This window comes from Coenobita brevimanus, chromosome 89 (assembly GCF_032717465.1).
Source record: "Coenobita brevimanus isolate Jiangsu-jjx chromosome 89, ASM3271746v2, whole genome shotgun sequence".
Lineage (NCBI taxonomy): Eukaryota > Metazoa > Arthropoda > Malacostraca > Decapoda > Coenobitidae > Coenobita > Coenobita brevimanus.
This window is the reverse complement of record NC_137042.1, coordinates 14,857,903-14,875,446: the sequence shown is the minus strand read 5'-3', so window position 1 is coordinate 14,875,446 and position 17,544 is coordinate 14,857,903. Positions and strand designations below refer to the sequence as shown.

The 17,544-nt window shown below is 42.0% G+C and overlaps 1 protein-coding gene and 1 pseudogene across 1 annotated transcript in view; one reads left to right on the top strand and one right to left on the bottom strand.

Annotated features, from left to right (window-relative positions):
* LOC145411445 (retinol dehydrogenase 11-like) overlaps positions 1-17,544 on the bottom strand; it is a 272,754-nt gene that overhangs the window by 62,019 nt on the left and 193,191 nt on the right. The gene's annotated exons all lie outside the window — the stretch shown is intronic.
* On the top strand, positions 2,609-2,727 carry LOC145411503 (5S ribosomal RNA; annotated as a pseudogene).

Below are 17,544 nucleotides of genomic sequence, written 5' to 3'. Positions count from 1 at the left end.
AGCAAATATTACTTCCATGTGTAACATACACACTCCCTCCATTCAAGCATAACACTCACCAGAAAGACAAGGATCAATGGCTTACTGGACTCGATCATAGGGGGTATCTGAGAATTTGGGTAGGGCTAGTGGGCCCCGCCACCGCCTCCATTTCTGCCATGATTTCATTTTTGAACTCATAATACTTGCGTTTTTTCACCCCCTTCCAATAGTCACACTTGACCTTCCATTTACCACCTGCTGTTCCAGGTTCACACCTTCTTACACCATTTCCACTATGACCTGGTCCACCTCTGGCTCCACTTGAAGCACAAGATGACATACAGTACTTCTGTCAAATCCTAATCAAGGACGTGAGAGTGTAACATTCAATCTGCGGACAAACTGAACACATGTGGGAAACAGGCCGAAACTGAGTGTTGGCGTAAGCTTGCCGTGATGAAATCCGAAACTTATGCTGCCGGATGGCACAAAAGTGAATTTTTTTAGTTGCGAACATGCAATCACGGGAATATTTGATGGCTCCTGCCAAAATGCGTTTTCGCCAATCTGGACACCACGAAACCTGGTGCCTTACTGTATTTATAGCCAAGTCTCAGTCTCATAACAACAACATTAATAAAGTCTACTTCTTTGGCCATATGTTATCAAAGTATTTTGAGACATGTTCCCATAGTGAAAAGAGCTAGTAATGTACTACCATTTTCAATGCTAGCATGAAGCTGTCAAGTATCACCATGACTAACAAGATATTTAATCATATTCAGCATTAACATTACGAGAATCCAGAAGCAGAGCTATATGAGCTAAATGGTCAGCCTTTTCACTAAAGGGCATCCCAATACGAGAAGGATGCCATGTGAAGCAGACTTGTATGAGCTGTACTTTCAATACATCAGATGACTGTTATCGTATTTTTCAGCAAATAAGAAAGTTACGCAACTTTAACTGCATTTTTCTCCATTTTCAACACGTGGCATTCGGTACACTATGTTATTAGAGGCCTCAGATTACACACACACACACATATACAGTGGAATCTGAAATTTTGACAGTTTAGAATTCAAATCAAATTTCGATGCATTTTGGAGTGGTCTGCCTACCTTACTTTTCGATGCAAAGTCGTGTATTTCGATGCTCTCAGGGCCAGACTCCAACCAAAACAAGCAAAGATAATATTGTTATGAAGGAAGATTTGCCAGTCAGGTAGTCTTGTACCTTCTCGGAGTTTTGTATACAGTAGCTCCTGTATCGGTATGAGTCAGAGTTGCCAGTTAGCTGGCTGTTTGTGAGCGTAGTTATTTCGTAAGTTATGCAATGATTTAATGTGCTTTTTTTCAATAATGTTTTATTTAAATGACTGCTTGTTAAATTATGTAGTTTAAGTTCGAATGGTAAATGATTTAGAGTGGTATGTAATGTGAGACAACTCTTCCCGTTTTGATGTGTCTGAGTTGGCAACTGTTGCCTGTCGAGAGTATACTCGTTAAACGTAGACATTTCGAGAGTAATGCAAGTTTATATAAGATGGAGTAGAGATTATTACAAGTTTAGTCAGGTTTCATGTCAGTTTGAGTGAAGTGCAGTCAGTTTTGGTTTGAGTGTTGTGCAGTGTAGTGTCAGTGAAGATTGTATACTTTCGGTACGTGTGAAAACAGTGGCAAACAGTGACGGGTTATTGAAGTTTGTATATCACTGGAACTTGAGAAGACAGTGAAGTGTAGGCTAATTACTGTCAGTGAAGATTATTATCAGTACTTGTGTAATAAGTGAAGTGTTAGCAAGCATTAAGTGTACTAACTATGAAGTGTTGTTAAACGTTAAGTGTAACTGCAATCGGTAAAATGTGTATAGCTCCAGTGCTTGTGAGAACACTGAAGAGAAATTGAAAAGCATTAAGTGGAATTACTTGGAAAATAAAGACGGTGAACTTTCAAAAGCCAGTGTTTATTTTTGCCTCAGCTGATCTTGTGTACTGTACACCTTAAGGCTGACCATAGGAAGAACAACTTGCTGGACAACGTCCTTCCTGTACTGTACTACTGCAGTTGGAGCCTGTGGCAGTGTGGGGACTGGGATGTAACAATAATGTTTTATTTAAATGACTGCTTGTTAAATTATGTAGTTTAAGTTCGTATGGTAAATGATTTAGTGTTATGTAATGTGAGACAACTCTTCATGTTTTGATGTGTCTGAGTTGGCAACTGTTGCCTGTTGAGAGTATACTTGTAAAATGTAGACATTTCGAGAGTAATGCAAGCTTATATAAGATGAAGTAGAGATTATTACAAGTTTAAAATGCTAGAAGTGAAGGAAAATTATAAGAAAAAGTATGAACCTAAATTAATATATCATATGTGACGTGCTGTCAGGGCTAGACTCTAACCAAAACAAGCAAAGATAATATTTTTGGTGCAAACCAAAATGCTAGAAGTGAAGGAAAATTATAAGAAAAAGTATGAGCTTAAGCTAATATCGTATGTGACATGTGTCAAGAAGAGAATGAAAATCAACATCATTTATTCATACAGTATATGAAGCATACGATGATATGGTTCCGAGACAATTCACTGTCAAGTCAATTCGCCCGTCAGATAATTCCCTGTCAAAACATGGACATACCACGTTGAGTACACCGCTTCCTGTCCGATCAGCGAAGTTAAGCAACGTTGGGTCTGATTAGTACTTGGATGGGTGACCGCCTGGGAACACCAGATGCTGTTGGCATAACATTCTCCCTACGTGTCAAGTGGGGTTGGTGGAGGATTAGTGCCCCTCCCTGTAAAACAATTAACTCTAAGCCCTTGGCCACCCCGTTTGGGATACATGGCGTCTGGCAATGAATGAAAAAAAATGAATGAAGACATTATTTTTTACTAAAAAATACAATGTAAAGTCCATAGGTGTTTTGAGGCAAATGTCACAAGTTTAGACTAGAGTTTGTTCTGGCTCTATTCAAAACAGCCATATATACTGTACATGTAGTATAAACTGCCTATCACTGGTAGAATATACAGTACAATAAAATACAGGTATACCACAATTAAACGATGGAACTGGTTAAGTAAAAACCCATCGCTAGGCCGGGTATCGTATATCGGGGTAGATTTAACATGTAAAGTAAAGGGATGCGTTTTTCAGCCTTGGGTTTCCCCTCCAACCAAGTCCTAAACCCACCCAAATGAGTCCAAAAACAAGTTTCTAGCTCACCTAAACCTCCAAATAATTTTAAAACAAGCTAAACTAAGCCTAAAAGCAATTTATAACTCACCTGAATCCAAAAATAATATTTGAAAATCATCAAATACAGGTTTACCTCAGTATACGATACCTCTAGACGCAATACCCCAGCTTAACAATGGGGATTGAAATACCACCATATCCTGCCTAACGATGGCCAAACTGCGGTTTAACGATGAGTTTTGAAAAACCAACTTCGATGATATTTTAGGTTGATTTATAAACTGTTTTGAGACATAGGTTAATGTGTTCTAGGCACAGGTGGGGTGAACATTGTCATTTTGGGGTACAGTTTACTAAGCTTGATTTTTTCCAGACTTATATTTGATTATTTGCAGATTATATATGTTGGTTTTAATGAGTTATTAACAGGTGTTACCCCCCCTGGGGGTAGGAGGGTTTTCAAGAATACTCCCCCAGTATCCCTGCTTGTCGTACGAGGTGACTAAAAGCGTTGGTGGAAGGTTAGTGCCCCTCCCCGGAAAACAGCTAACTAAAGAGAACAAGATGCCACGGACAAGGACTGACCAAAAGATGAAGACCAAGGACCGGACAATGGACCTGGTATGAATTGCAACATGGAATGTAAGGGGTGTGAATGATGAGGTGAAAGAGAGAGAGATTGTCCAGGTGCTTGAGGGTGCGAAAGTGGATGTATGTGGAGTATCTATCTATCTATCTATTGCCAGATGCCATAATCCCGTAAGGGGTGGCCATTTGACTTTGAGTTATTGGTTCTATGGGGAGGGGCACTAACCATCCACCAACCCACTTGCTGACACACAGGGAGCACGTATGGGTTGGTTATATGGTTACCACGCACCGCTGTAAATGGTTTCTTGGCTTACAGGAAACCATTTGGTCTGTCACTCAATGCAAAGCCATCTGTAAAGGAAAGAAGAGCAATAAGAAGTGACAGGAAAGATGGGAAATATAGAAAGAGAGGAGGGCAGGCACAGAAAAAGAATGATAAAGGCTAAGGAAGAAGTAGGAAGCACTACATCAAGTGAGTGGATGATGGTCACCACCACCTACCACTAAACTAAATGGAGAGGAGTGAGTGTAAGAGAATGGGAGTACGAATGGGGTATATGTACAGGAGTAGGTGAGAATGAGAGAGCAAAAGAAGGAGTGTGCATTGTTGTGAGTAAAAGATGGAATGAGAACATAAAAGAGAGTATGGATCACTTGGGTCAAGAATAGTGTGGGTAAGATTGAAAGTTGGAATACAAATGTGGGCGATTGTGTGCGTGTATGCGCCAAAGCAAGATCGTGCTAGCAGAGTGAGAGAAGAGTTCTGGACACATGTGGAAGTGTGCATGGAAAAGTTTGGAAGGAATGAGAGTGTTTTTGATTGGTGATATGAATAATAAAGTAGGGAATGTGAAGGTGGATAGAATAGTTGGTGAGTGGGGTGTGCCTGCTGAGATTGATGAGAATGGCAGTGCGTTAGTGGACATTTGTGCCGGGAGGAGGTTGGTGATAGCCATTACCCTCTTCAGGCACAAAATGATCCACAGGTATACATGGCGAGTGATCAGAAGGGTGGGTGGTGAACTAAATGAAAGGAAGGCAATGATTGATTATGTATGTGTGGATGAAACGATGAGAAGATGTGTAATGGATGCAAGAGCGTATAGAGGTTGGGGGAGTGGAATTTCTGACCACTACTTGGTGGTGGCCAGAATCAAGATCCAAGTAAGATGGAGAAATAGAAGAAGGGAAGGATGGGAAGGAGTAGTAGTTGCAAGGAGAGTGGAAAAGTTACAAGAGGATGAGAAAAAGGTAGAATATGAGAGAGAAGTGGAGGAACGACTGGGTAAATATGAATTGGAGCAGATGGGGGATGTGGAAGGTGTGTGCATAATATTCACAGAAGAAATATGTGCAGCATGTGAGGTGGTGTGTGGGGTGAGGAGAAGATGGAGGGGGGTGCAAGGAACAGCGTGGTGGAATGAAGAGGTGAGACAGGATGTGGCACAAAAGAAGAAAGCATACAAAGAATGGATGAGAAATAGGGGCGTGGAAAAAGTTGAGAGGCGGAAAAAAGAGTTATAAGTAGAAAGGAAGAGAGAGGTGAAAAGATTACTAAGAGAGAGTAAGAAGAAAGTGGATGAGGAATTTGAGTGTAAAGAGGAGGGACTGTAAGAAAATGTTCTGGAAAGAGGTGAAGAGTGTAAGACAGGGTGGCAGTGAAGTTGGCAGGGGAGTGAAAAATAAAAATGGTAGATTACTAGTGAAGAAGGGAGAAAAAGTGAGTAGAGGGAGAGAACACTTTAAGAAATTGTTGAACACAGAGAATGGAAGTAATGAAAGTATACGTGGCTGGGGAACGGCTGGGAGAAGGAGGGAGGTGAGAAGACAGGAAGAAAACAGTAGGATAGAAGTTGTGAAAGCAATGAAGAAAGTCAAATTGGGGAAAGCCCCAGGAATTGATGGAGTGTGTGGTGAAATGCTGAAGCATGGGAGAGGGATAGTAGTAGAATGGATGTGGAAGATGTGTAGATTGGCCTGGGAAGAAGGTAGAGTCCCAAAGGATTGGAAGTCAGGTATAATTATTACCTTGTACAAAGGGAAAGGGGAAAAAGAAGTGTGTGGTAATCATAGGGGCATCTGTCTTCTTAGTGTAATAGGAAAAGTGTATGGTAGGATACTTATTGACAGTGTTAGGGAAAGAACAGAGGAATTAGTTGGAGAAGAACAGGGAGGTCTTAGGAAGGGAAGAGATTGTGTAGATCAGATATTCATTCTTAGATATGCGAATTTCATGGATTTGGAGAAAGCATAGGACAGGGTGGATAGACAAGGACTGTGGAAAGTATTAAGAATATATGGAGTAGATGGGAAGTTGTTGAATGCTGTGAAGAGTATGTATGATGGTGCTAAGGAAGCAGTGTGTGTGGATGGTGAACTGAGTGAATTTTTCTCTTTGAAGGTTAGGTTGAAACAGGGATGTGTCATGTCTCCATGGTTGTTCAATCTGTACAGGGATGAGGTAATAAAAGAGGTACAAGATAGGGCAGTGGATGTTGGAGTGGCCCTGGTGAGAGAGGGTAGTGTTTGGAAACTCCCCATACTGTTGGTTGCAGATGATACTGTGTTGTTGAGTGAAGATGAAGGGGAGTTGCAAGGTTTGGTGGATGAGTTTGGGAGTGTGTAAGAAATGGAATCTAAAGGTGAATGTAGGGAAAAGTAAAGTGATGGTCATTGAGAGAGGTGAAGTTAATGAATGTACAATATTGTCGGATGGTGAGGAAATGGAAAATGTGAGTACATTTAAGTACCTGGGTAGTGTGATGAGTAAGGATGGAAGTTTGGAGGGTGAAGTGCTTGAAAGGGTACAACAAGGAAGAAAGGTTGCTGGTTCCTTGAAAGCAGTGATAGGAAACAGGGACGTAGGCATGGAAGTGAAAAAGTTACTACGTGACAGTATTGTGATATCAACTCTTACATATGGAAGTGGAACTTGGACGTTGTTGGAAGGACACAAGTCAAGAGTGAGAGCAGCCTGTGGAGTCACATGTAGAGACAGGCTGACAAATGAGGATATAAAGGAGCGTTGTGGTGTGGATGTGAATGTGATATGAAGCATTAGGAGGAACACACTGAGGTGGTTTGGCCATGTGGAGAGGATGGAGGGTGAGAGACTGATGAGGAGAGTGTATGTGAGTGAGGTGGAGGGGGGGAGAGGAAAGTCGAGGCCAAGGATTAGATGGAGGGATGGGGTGGAGAGGTATATGAGAGAGGGAGGTGTGAATTGGGAGCAGGGCAGTGAACTGGCGGGGGACAAGGCGACGTGGAGGTGATATGTTTGTGGCCACCCCGTACGGGATTGAGGCATCTGGCAATAGACAGATATATAGATTCTTAGGTTAGCTTCTTTTACAGATGTTAGGCCATTACCATTGGCTTTAAACTTATTTTGAGGCTCATTTAGGTGGGTTTTGGATTTGGTTAGGGGGGGGAACCCAAGGCTGAAAAATGCATCTGATTACTTACATGTTAAATCTACCTTGATATAGGATACCCTGCCTAACAATAGGTTTTTACATAATCAATTGCATCAATAAACCATGGTATACCTGTAAAAGTCTGGAAAAAAACAAACTTAGTAAACTGTATCCTAAAATGTCATTGTTCACCCCACCTATGACTAAAACACATTAATGTCTAAAAACAGTTCATAAATAAACCTAAACCCAAATTTAAGTATAAAATATTAAAATCAGTAAAAAATTAATCTAAACTCATCTTAAACCAGGGTTTGGCTATGGTTACACAGGGTATGGTGGTATTTCTACCCCTATCACTAAGCTGGGGTATCGTATCTAGGGGTACTGTATATCGGGGTATACAGTACCTGTACATAATGATCCTAACCAGCCACTCATCCATTCCAAGCCTTCTCACTGCCCATTTCACCACCTCTCTAGGGACTTTGTCAATGGCCTTCTCTGAATCAACAAAAACAAAGTAGAGTTCCCTTTTCTTTCCTATATAATTTTCCAGAGGCTGTCGAACAATGAATATGGCATCACTGGTCCCTCTGCTTGGCATAAAACCAAACTGCATCTCATCTATATTCACTCTTTCTCTATTCATACCTTCTAAAACTCTCTCTCCATTACCTTAATTATCTGGTCTAAAAGCTTTGTGGCTCTATAACTAACATGGTGTATGTATTAAATTAAAACTATGAATAAGTGCATCAAATGGCACAAAACTTAGTACACAGAACCAAAGAAGGTATATGGAGGTGAACGATCATCATAAAGAATGTACAGTAGTGCAAAGAGTGTTTTCTATATTCAGAAACATATAATTAATCATTCTGACAGTTACATGAATTGCAACTTCATATATCCTATTTACAATACTTAGTAGTTCCAAGTCAGCCTTCATTACCTCAATTTCTGTTGCCTTTGAACAACCTAGCACAATCTTCAGCGCCTTACCTCATATGATTTCCAACTTCTTAAGGTCTATCTATCTATCTATCTATAGCCCGACGCCCTAATCCCGCAAAGGGTGGCCGCAGACAAAAGGAAGAAGGAACCAAAGGTTGATCCTGCATGAAACATTTCTTCCAAAACAAAAACAAAAAACAATACAAAAGACAGCCAAATTCAAGATCCATTCATTAGGAGATGCCTGGACACACTGCCTTTGAAAGACTGGAGATCACAGGAAGTAGGAAATACAGACAGAGGGAGACAGTTCCAGAGCTAACCTGTTGCATAAATGAAGGACTAGGAGTAACGGTTAACTCTTGCATTAGAAAGTTGGATAGCAAAGGGATGAGAGTTTGTTGCTAGATGGGTGCTACACACCCGTCGTACAGGTGGAGGGATGCAAGCAGACAGTTCAGAGGAGCAGTGACTATTGAAGTAATGATAGAAAAGAGATAAAGAGGCAACAGTGCGGCGAAGAGACGAAGGTTGAAGGGAGCCAGTAAGAGGAGGAGAGTTAATGAGATGAATAGCCTTTGACTCCAGCGTATTGAGAAGAGCTGTATGTGGGGAGCCTCCCCTCACATGAGAGTTGTACTCTACACAGGGACAAATAAAACCCGTGTATAAAGTCAACAACTGTGCAGGAGTAAAGAAGGCGCGGAGTCGGCTTAACACACCCAATCTCTTGAAAGCAGATTTTACAAGAGATGCAATATGATCTTTCCAAGATAAGTCCCGTATGAATGAAACCCCAAGCATGTTCAACGATGATGCAGGATTGAGATGGATGTTAATAAACATTAGTGGGTACACCTGTGGAAGATTGTGTCGGGTTGATAGGTGTAAAAACTGAGTCTTTGATGCATTAAAAACAACATTATTTTTACCCCAGTCAGAGATACGAGCCAAGTCAGACATTAGGTGCGTCATAGCCTTATCCCTTGTTTGTTGAAGTAACTACTGAGATGGATGTTGCGGGAACCGAATGGAAAGATGAAGGGTGGAATCATCAGCATATCAGTGGACAGGATTAGATGTACAGCTTAGAAGATCATTGATGAATAAAAGGAAGAGAGTTGGTGATTAGACACAGTCCTGATGAACATCACTGTTGACAGATCTAGGAGAGGAGTGATGGCTATCTACAACAGCGGCTATAGAACGACCAGAAAGGAAGCTATAGATGAAGGCACAGATAGAAGGATAAAAACCATAAGAAGGCAGTTTGGAAATTAAAGATTTATGCCAGGCTCGATCAAAAGCCTTTGAGATATGAAGAGCGATGGCAAAGCTTTTGCCAAGGTTCCGAAAGGAGGATGACCAGGAGTCTGAAAGCTAGGAGAGAAGATCACCAGTTAAGCGTCCCTGACAGAACCCATACTGATGATCAGAAAGAAGGTTGTAATAGGAAAGATGCTTTAAAATTTTTCTGTTAAGAACAGACTCGAAAACTTTTGAGACACAGGATGTTAAAGCAATTGGACGATAGTTAGAGGGTTGGGAATGGTCACCCTTCTTTGGGACTGGCTGAATGAAAGCAAGCTTCCAGCAAGAAGGAAAGGTACAAGGTACAGACAAAATGTGAAAGAGTTTACCTAGGCAGGGTGTAAGCACAGAAGCACAGTTCTTGAGGACAACAGGAGGGACTCCATCAGGCCCATATGCCTTGTTAGTATTGAGGCCAGTGATAGCAGAAAATACAGTACATCAGGAGATGAAAATTTTAATGTCAGCCATGAGGAAGTCAGAGGTAAGAAGTGAGGGAGGAACAACACCGGAATCGTCTAAGGTGGAAATGGAGGAGAAAGTCTGAGCAAACAGATCTCCTTTATCAGTAGAAGAAATAGCTACAGAACCATCAGAGTGTAAAAGAGGAGGGAAGGATGATGAAGTAAAGTTGTTAGAAAGGTTTTTGGCAAAGGTGCCAGAAGGAGCAGGAAGAATTCGAGTTGGAGACTTGAGAGCATTTAGTATGGATGAAATTATTTTTAGCAGAGCAAAGAACAGACTTAGCATGATTCCAGGCAGAAACATAAAAAGGATGTGATTCAGGGGTGGGTTGGCTCCGGTACCTTTTCTAGGCCCTCTCCTTGTTGCGGACAGCATTAGAGCAAGTGTGATTAAACCAAGGCTTTCTTGCATTAGTCAAAGGACATGAGAAAGGAATGTATGTTTCCATGCCCGAAAGAATAACCTCTGTAATGTGCAAGGCACACTCCGATGACTCCCAGCCATGGAAGCAATAATCATTCCAGGGAAAATCAAAGAAGTACTTCCTGAGGGCTTCCCAATCCGCAGCTCCAAAGTGACACAGATGACGTTTCTTTAGAGGGTCCACAGGTCGTACCGGAGCAATAGGACAGGTTAAAGTAACAAGGTTATGATCGGAGAAGCCCAATGGAGAGAAAAGATTAACAGCGTAAGCAGAAGGATTAGTTGTAAGGAAGAGGTCAAATATCCTAGAGCTCTCTCCAAGACGGTCAGGAATATGGGTAGGGTGCAGTACAAGCTGCTCTAGGTCATTAAGGATAGAAAAGATGAAGGCTTGTTCACCAGGTGAATCAGTGAAAGGAGAGCCAAAGGTGATGATGAACCTTTAAATCTCCTAGAATGGAGATTTCAGAGAAAGGAGAAATGGATAGAATGCGTTCCATCATACATGTAAGATAGTCGAAGAATTTTTGATAGTCAGTAGAATTAGAAGATAAGTAAACAGCACAGATATATTTAGTCAGAGAATGACAGGAGAGCCAAAGCCAGAGAGTAGAGAATTCAAAAGAATCAAGTTCAGGAACATGGGAGCAAGATAGGTCGTTGCGTACATATACGCAACATTCACCTTTGGCTTTGAAATGAGTATAGAGAAAGTAGGAGGATACAGAAAAGGGTTTGCCAACAGTTGCCTCAGACAGCTGAGTCTCAGTTAGGAAAAGAAGGTGAGGTTTAAAGGAGGAGAGGTGGTGTTCGACAGAGACAAAGTTAGAGAAAAGGCCGCAAATGTTGCAAAAATGAAGATGTGAGTCAGACAGTGGTTCCAGGCAGCTTAAAGAGTCGTCACCGGAAAAGGGGTGGATGGTGGGGGTATTTATGGTCCCCCCCTCCCCCCGGGGACTCCGAGGCATTGTTGTGGTGCCCCATTTTTCTTTTTTTAATTTTTAAAAGGAAGTGTAGTGTGTACTGTGCATGCAGTTTGGTACTGATAGTTAGAGAAACTTGTATTGGAGAGCATGCTGGTCTACTCTCTGTGTTACTGAAGCAGTGAAAAAGTTCAGCAAAGGGGGATGGTCAGCAGCTAGTCCCGAGGGCTGACGAAACGTGAGCTCCAGCTCTCCCTGTCATCAGCTTCCCATCCACCTTGGGAGTACTGCCCTGCTCGACTGGTGCTACTGTACAGTCTACAGGGGCTGCAAAACCAATCACAGCTCTAACAAAAGAAATATACATCATTCTGAGAACTGGGACACCAACTCCTCATTCTCAGTTAGCCAAGATTTGCAATGGCGCAAGTCCCGGGAGACATAAATTATGAACATAGTTGATGCATTTTCCTGGGCCCTTATGATTAAGTTGGATCCCTGTACATCTGTAGATAACCAAGTTACTTAGGAACTGCATGGTCAGAGTTTTGAGTAAAAAAAAAAAAAAAAAAAAAAAAAGCTCTAGACATACTTACAGTCGACACAACAATGAGGCTGAGGCACGCGGGTATGACGTGGGCACATGGGTGAGCTTGGATCAAAGTGCATTCGACAAGGCACAATGCATGGGTTATAAACAAATGCAACCATATGAAAATCTGATGCCTATGGCCGCTTTCACACTAGGCCACCGGTGGCCGCAACTCGTGGCCCAGTGTGAAGGGGCCGGCAACTACTGTAGCCGAATGAAAGCCCTAATTTGAAAAAATGCATTACAGTGAGTGGCAGCAACCGCCAGTGGTGGACACTAGTTGTGCGTGCGAACCACATTGAAAACTATGGGAGGCAACTAATTGCGGCCAATGGTGGCCTCGTGTGAAAGTTGCCTAAATGCATCCCCTTTGTTTCTCTCATGCAAATGATATTTACCTGTTACTGAATAATCTATCTATCAATCTATCTATTGCCAGATCCCTCAATCCCGTTCGGGGTGGCTACAAACAGATTGCCACCATGTCGCCCTGTCCCCCGCCATTTCATTGCCCTGCTCCCAACTCACAGCCCCCTCTCTCATATACCTCTCCACCCCATCCCTCCATCTCATCCTCAGCCTCCCCCTCCCTCTCTCCCCCTCCACCTCACTCACACACACTCTCTTCGTCAGTCTTTCACCCTCCATCCTCTCCACATGGCCAAACCATCTCAGTGTATTCCTCCTAACGCTTCCTATCACATCCACATTCACACCACAACGCTCCTTTATATCCTCATTTGTCAGCCTGTCTCTCCATGTGACTCCACAGGCTCCTCTTAAATAATTCATTTCCACTGCTCTCACTCTTGACTTGTGTCCTTCCAACAACGTCCAAGCTTCACTTCCATACGTAAGAGTTGGTATCACAATACTGTCATGTAGTAACTTTTACACATCCATGCTCACTTCCCTGTTTCTTATCACTACTTTCAAGGAACCAGCAACCTTTCTTCCCTGCTGTACCCTTTCAAACACTTCACCCTCCAAACCTCCATCCTTAAGAATCACACTACCCAAGTACTTAAACATACTCACATTTTCCAATTCCTCACCATCCAACCTCGCTGTACATTCACTGACTTCACCTCTCTCAAAGACCATCACTTTACTCTTCCCTACATTCACCTTTAGATTCAGTTTCTTACACACTCTCCCAAACTCATCCACCAAGCCTTGCAGCTCCTCTTCGTCTTCACTCAACAACACAGTATCATCTGCAAACAACAGTACAGGGAGTTTCCAAACACTACCCTCTCTCACCAGGGCCACTCCAACATCCACTAACCTATCTTGTACCTTTTTTATTACCCCACCCATGTACAGATTGAACAACCATGGAGACATGACACATCCCTGTTTCAACCCAACCTTCAAAGAGAAAAATTCACTCACTTCACCATCCACATGCACTGCAGACTTAGCACCATCATACATACTCTTCACAGCATTCAACAACTTCCCATCTACCCCATATATTCTTAACACTTTCCACAAACCTTGTCTATCCACCCTGTCATATGCTTTCTCCATATCCATGAAAGCCTATATAACTTCTTTCCCTTCTCTAGAAACTTTTCCACTAAAGATCTAAGAATGAATATCTGATCTACACAACCTCTTCCCTTCCTAAAGCCTCCCTGTTCTTCTCCAACTAATTTCTCTGTTCTTTCTCTAACTCTGTCAATAAGTATCCTAACATACACTTTTCCTATTATACTAAGAAGACAGATGCCCCTATGATTACCACACACTACTTTTTCTCTTATTCCTTTGTACAAGGGAATAATTATACCTGACTTCCAATCCTCCGGGACTCTACCTTCCTCCCAAGCCAATCTTCATATCTTCCACATCCATTCAACTACTATCTCTCCCCCATGCTTCAGCATTTCACCACACACTCCATCAATTCCTGGGGATTTCCCCAATTTAACTTTCTTCATTGCTTTCACAACTTCTATCCTACTGATTTCTTCCTGTCTTCTCACCTCCCTCCTTCTCCCAGGTAATTCCCCAGCCACTTATACTCGCATTACTTCCATCCTCTATATTCAACAAGTCCTTAAAGTGTTCTCTCCATCTGATCACTTTTTCTCCCTTCTCCACTAGTAATCTACCATTTTTATTTTTCACTCCCCTGCTAACTTCACTTCCACTCTGTCTTACTCTCTTCACCTCTTTCCAGAACATTTGCTTACAGTCCCTCCACTTTACACTCAAATTCCTTCCAAATTCCTCATCCACTTTCTTCTTACTCTCTCTTATTAATCTTTTCACCTCTCCCTTCCTTTCTACATAAGTAATCCCTCCAATATTCGATGTAACAGAGCCAAAGGCATGTCCGGATAGTGATCCTGTCCGGATATTGGGCCCCAACCTCCTGGACTTGTACTTATGGACCCTAACTCAGAAAAACACCTATACAACTCCCTCTGGACATGCATTGCACCTATTTAAGACCCAAATCACACCAATAAGGGACATAAAAGACTAAAATAAATGCAAAAGAACCATAAAATGAGGTTTTAGAGGTGAGTTTATATAATAATAAACATTCTGGGTACTTACAAGTCCCTGGCTCCTGGACTGGTTTGAACTGCCAGTTTGCAGTCCACAGTTAATCCTCTGCACTCTAAATTCTAATTTCTTAACACTGCACAACACTGTAAATTCCCGTGTGTTCTAGTGGCGAGGTATTGCAGTTTATTCACTGTTTATTCACAAAAAACAAGCACCTGTGGCTTGCACTGCTATAAGCATCTGCTCTCGATTGGAGTTTGGCTGTGACTGTTGATGATGGCGGGGTAACAGAGTTGCCAGATCGCAATGGCCACATTACCAATCTCCTCAACTTTCATTACCAAATTTAACTTTTCATTACCAAATTCATAAGGCTAGCAATTATTCTTCACTAATTATATATACAAGTGGAAATACATGTAATCACTCTCCTTACAATTAACACCATGTTGATTATTTTCACGCTATGTAGGGTAGCAGAATAATGAGAGAGAGCAAACAATCCACCATCTCCATCCTGTGTATCCTCATACATGTGAAAAATCCATTTGGTAATGCATTATTCTGATTCATTACCAAACGAATTTTTCATTACCAAATTGGCCCACACTTGGTAATGAAAAATACCAAATGGCAACCCTGACAGGGGAGGGGGGAGGGGGAGGAAGGAAGGGGTGAAGGGACCATGGTGTAACAGCTGTTTGGCGCCACACGGCAATTTCAAATTACGGGAGGGAAAAAAGTCAGATTTTTTTCGAAATTTTTGAGGTTTTTGGCCCACTTTGGGAATACTGGATCCCGGGACGATTATGTCCGGTTAGTGGGGATGTTCGGATATTGGGCGTTCGGATATTAGAGGGATTACTGTAACTCTCTCCTCAGCCTCTCTAATTCTTCCACGCCCCTATTTCTCGTCCATTCATTGTATGCTTTCTTCTTTTGTGTCACAGCCTGTCTCACCTCTTCATTCCACCACGCTGTTCCTTGCACCCCCCTCCGTCTTCTCTTCATCCCACACACCACATCAAATGCTGACCATATTTCTTCTGTGAATATCCTGCACACACCTTCCACATCCCCCATCTGCTCCAATTCATATTTGGCCAATCGTTCCTCCACTTCTCTCTTATATTCTGCCTTTTTCTCATCCTCTTGTAACCTTTCCACTCTACTTGCAAATACTCCTTCTTCCCGTCCTTCCCTTCTTCTATTTCTCCATCTTATTTGGATCTTGATTCTGGCCACCACCAAGTAGTGGTCAGAAAGTCCACTCCCCCAACCTCTATACGCTCTTGCATCCATTACACAACTTCGCATCCTTTCATCCACACACACATAATCAATCATTGCCTTCCTTCCATTCAGTTCACCACCCACTCTTCTGATCACTTGCCATGTATACCTGTGGATCATTTTATGCCTGAAGAGGGTATTGGCTATCATTAACCCCCTCCCAGCACAAATGTCCACTAACTGAATAATAAAATGAGAAATTAAATGCTCATGTTACTTTATGATCCTTGCTTCCCCATCTTAAATCGTGACTTTACTTCAGAACCAACCCCAGAATCATCCATCACATTCACACCCAGCCACAAATACCTGCAATTTCTCACTCACACAGTGCATAAAAGCCCGGACTGCCTAACAGACACACATGATTAATGATATACCAGAAATCTCCCATGTTCGGTCACTATATCAGGCAGAAATAACGAGCAAGAGTTTGTGCACAAAATCATACAATGTTAAATTGGAGTGCTCTGAATCAATGATTTCCTGCACATCTCATTACTGCTACCTTCCTCATTTGCTGTACTCTTCCCTTCATTTCATCCTTTATGTTACAATGTTTGCTCGTACCCTACATACTCTTATCACATAAGAGGAGTAATGAAAAAAAAAAAAAAAAAAAAAAAAAAAAAACTTGGGGGAAAGCTTTGCCATTGCACTTGACATCTCAAAAGGTTTTCGATCGAGTCTGGCATAAATTTTTTATTTCTAAACTGCCCTCTTACTGTTTCTATCCTTATATCTGTGCCTTCATCTATAGCTTCCTTTCTGGTTGTTCTATAGCTAGCTGCTGCTGTAGACGGCCATTGTTCTTCTCCTAGATCTATCAACAGTGGTGTTCCTCAGGGCTCTGTCCCATCACCGACTCTCTTTTATTCATCAGTGATCTTCTAAGCTGTACATCTAACCCTATCCACTTGTACACTGATGATTCCACCCTTCACCTTTCCATTCGGTTTCTACAACGTCCATCTCAGCAGTTACATCAAGAAACAAGGGATGAGGCACACCTAATGTCTGACTTGGCTTGTATCTCTGACTGGGGTAAAAATAATCTTGTTGTTTTTAATGCGTCAGACTCAGTTTTTACACCTATCAACCCATCAAAACCTTCCACAGGAGTATCCACTAATGTTTAATAATATCCATCTCAAACCTGCATCATCTTTGAACATCCTTGGGGTTTCATTCACTCGGGACTTATCTTGGAAAGATCATATTGCATCTCTTGTAAAATCTGCTTCCAAGAGACTAGGTGTGCTAAACCGACTCCATGCCTTCTTTACCCCTGCACAGTTGTTGACTTTTTACACAGGTTTTATTTGTCCCTGTGTAGAGTACAACTCTCATGTGAGGGGAGGCTCCCCACATACAGCTCTTCTCAGTAGGGTGGAGTCAAAGGCTTTTCGTCTCATTAACTCTCCTCCTCTTACTGGCTCCTTTCAACCTCTGTCTCTTCGCCGCACTGTTGCATCTTTACCTCTTTTCTGTCAGTACTTCAATGGTCACTGCTTCTCTGAACTGTCTGCTTGCATCCCTCCACCTCTATGACGGGTGCGTAGCACATGTCTAGCAACAAACTCTCATTCCTTTTCTGTCCAATTCTCTAATGCAAGAGTTAACCTTTACTCCCAGTCCTTCAGTTATGCAACAGGAGAACACTGGAACTGTCTCCTTCTGTCTGTATTTCCTACTCCCTATGATCTCCAGTCTTTCAAACGCAGTGTAACCAGGCATCTCGAAATGAACAAATCTTGACTTTGGCTCTCTTTCGTACTGTTTTGTTTTTTCTTGGAAGGAACTGTTTTGCGGGCTCAGCCTTTGGTTCCTTCTTCCTTGTATAAAAAAAAAAATAGAAATGAGTCGA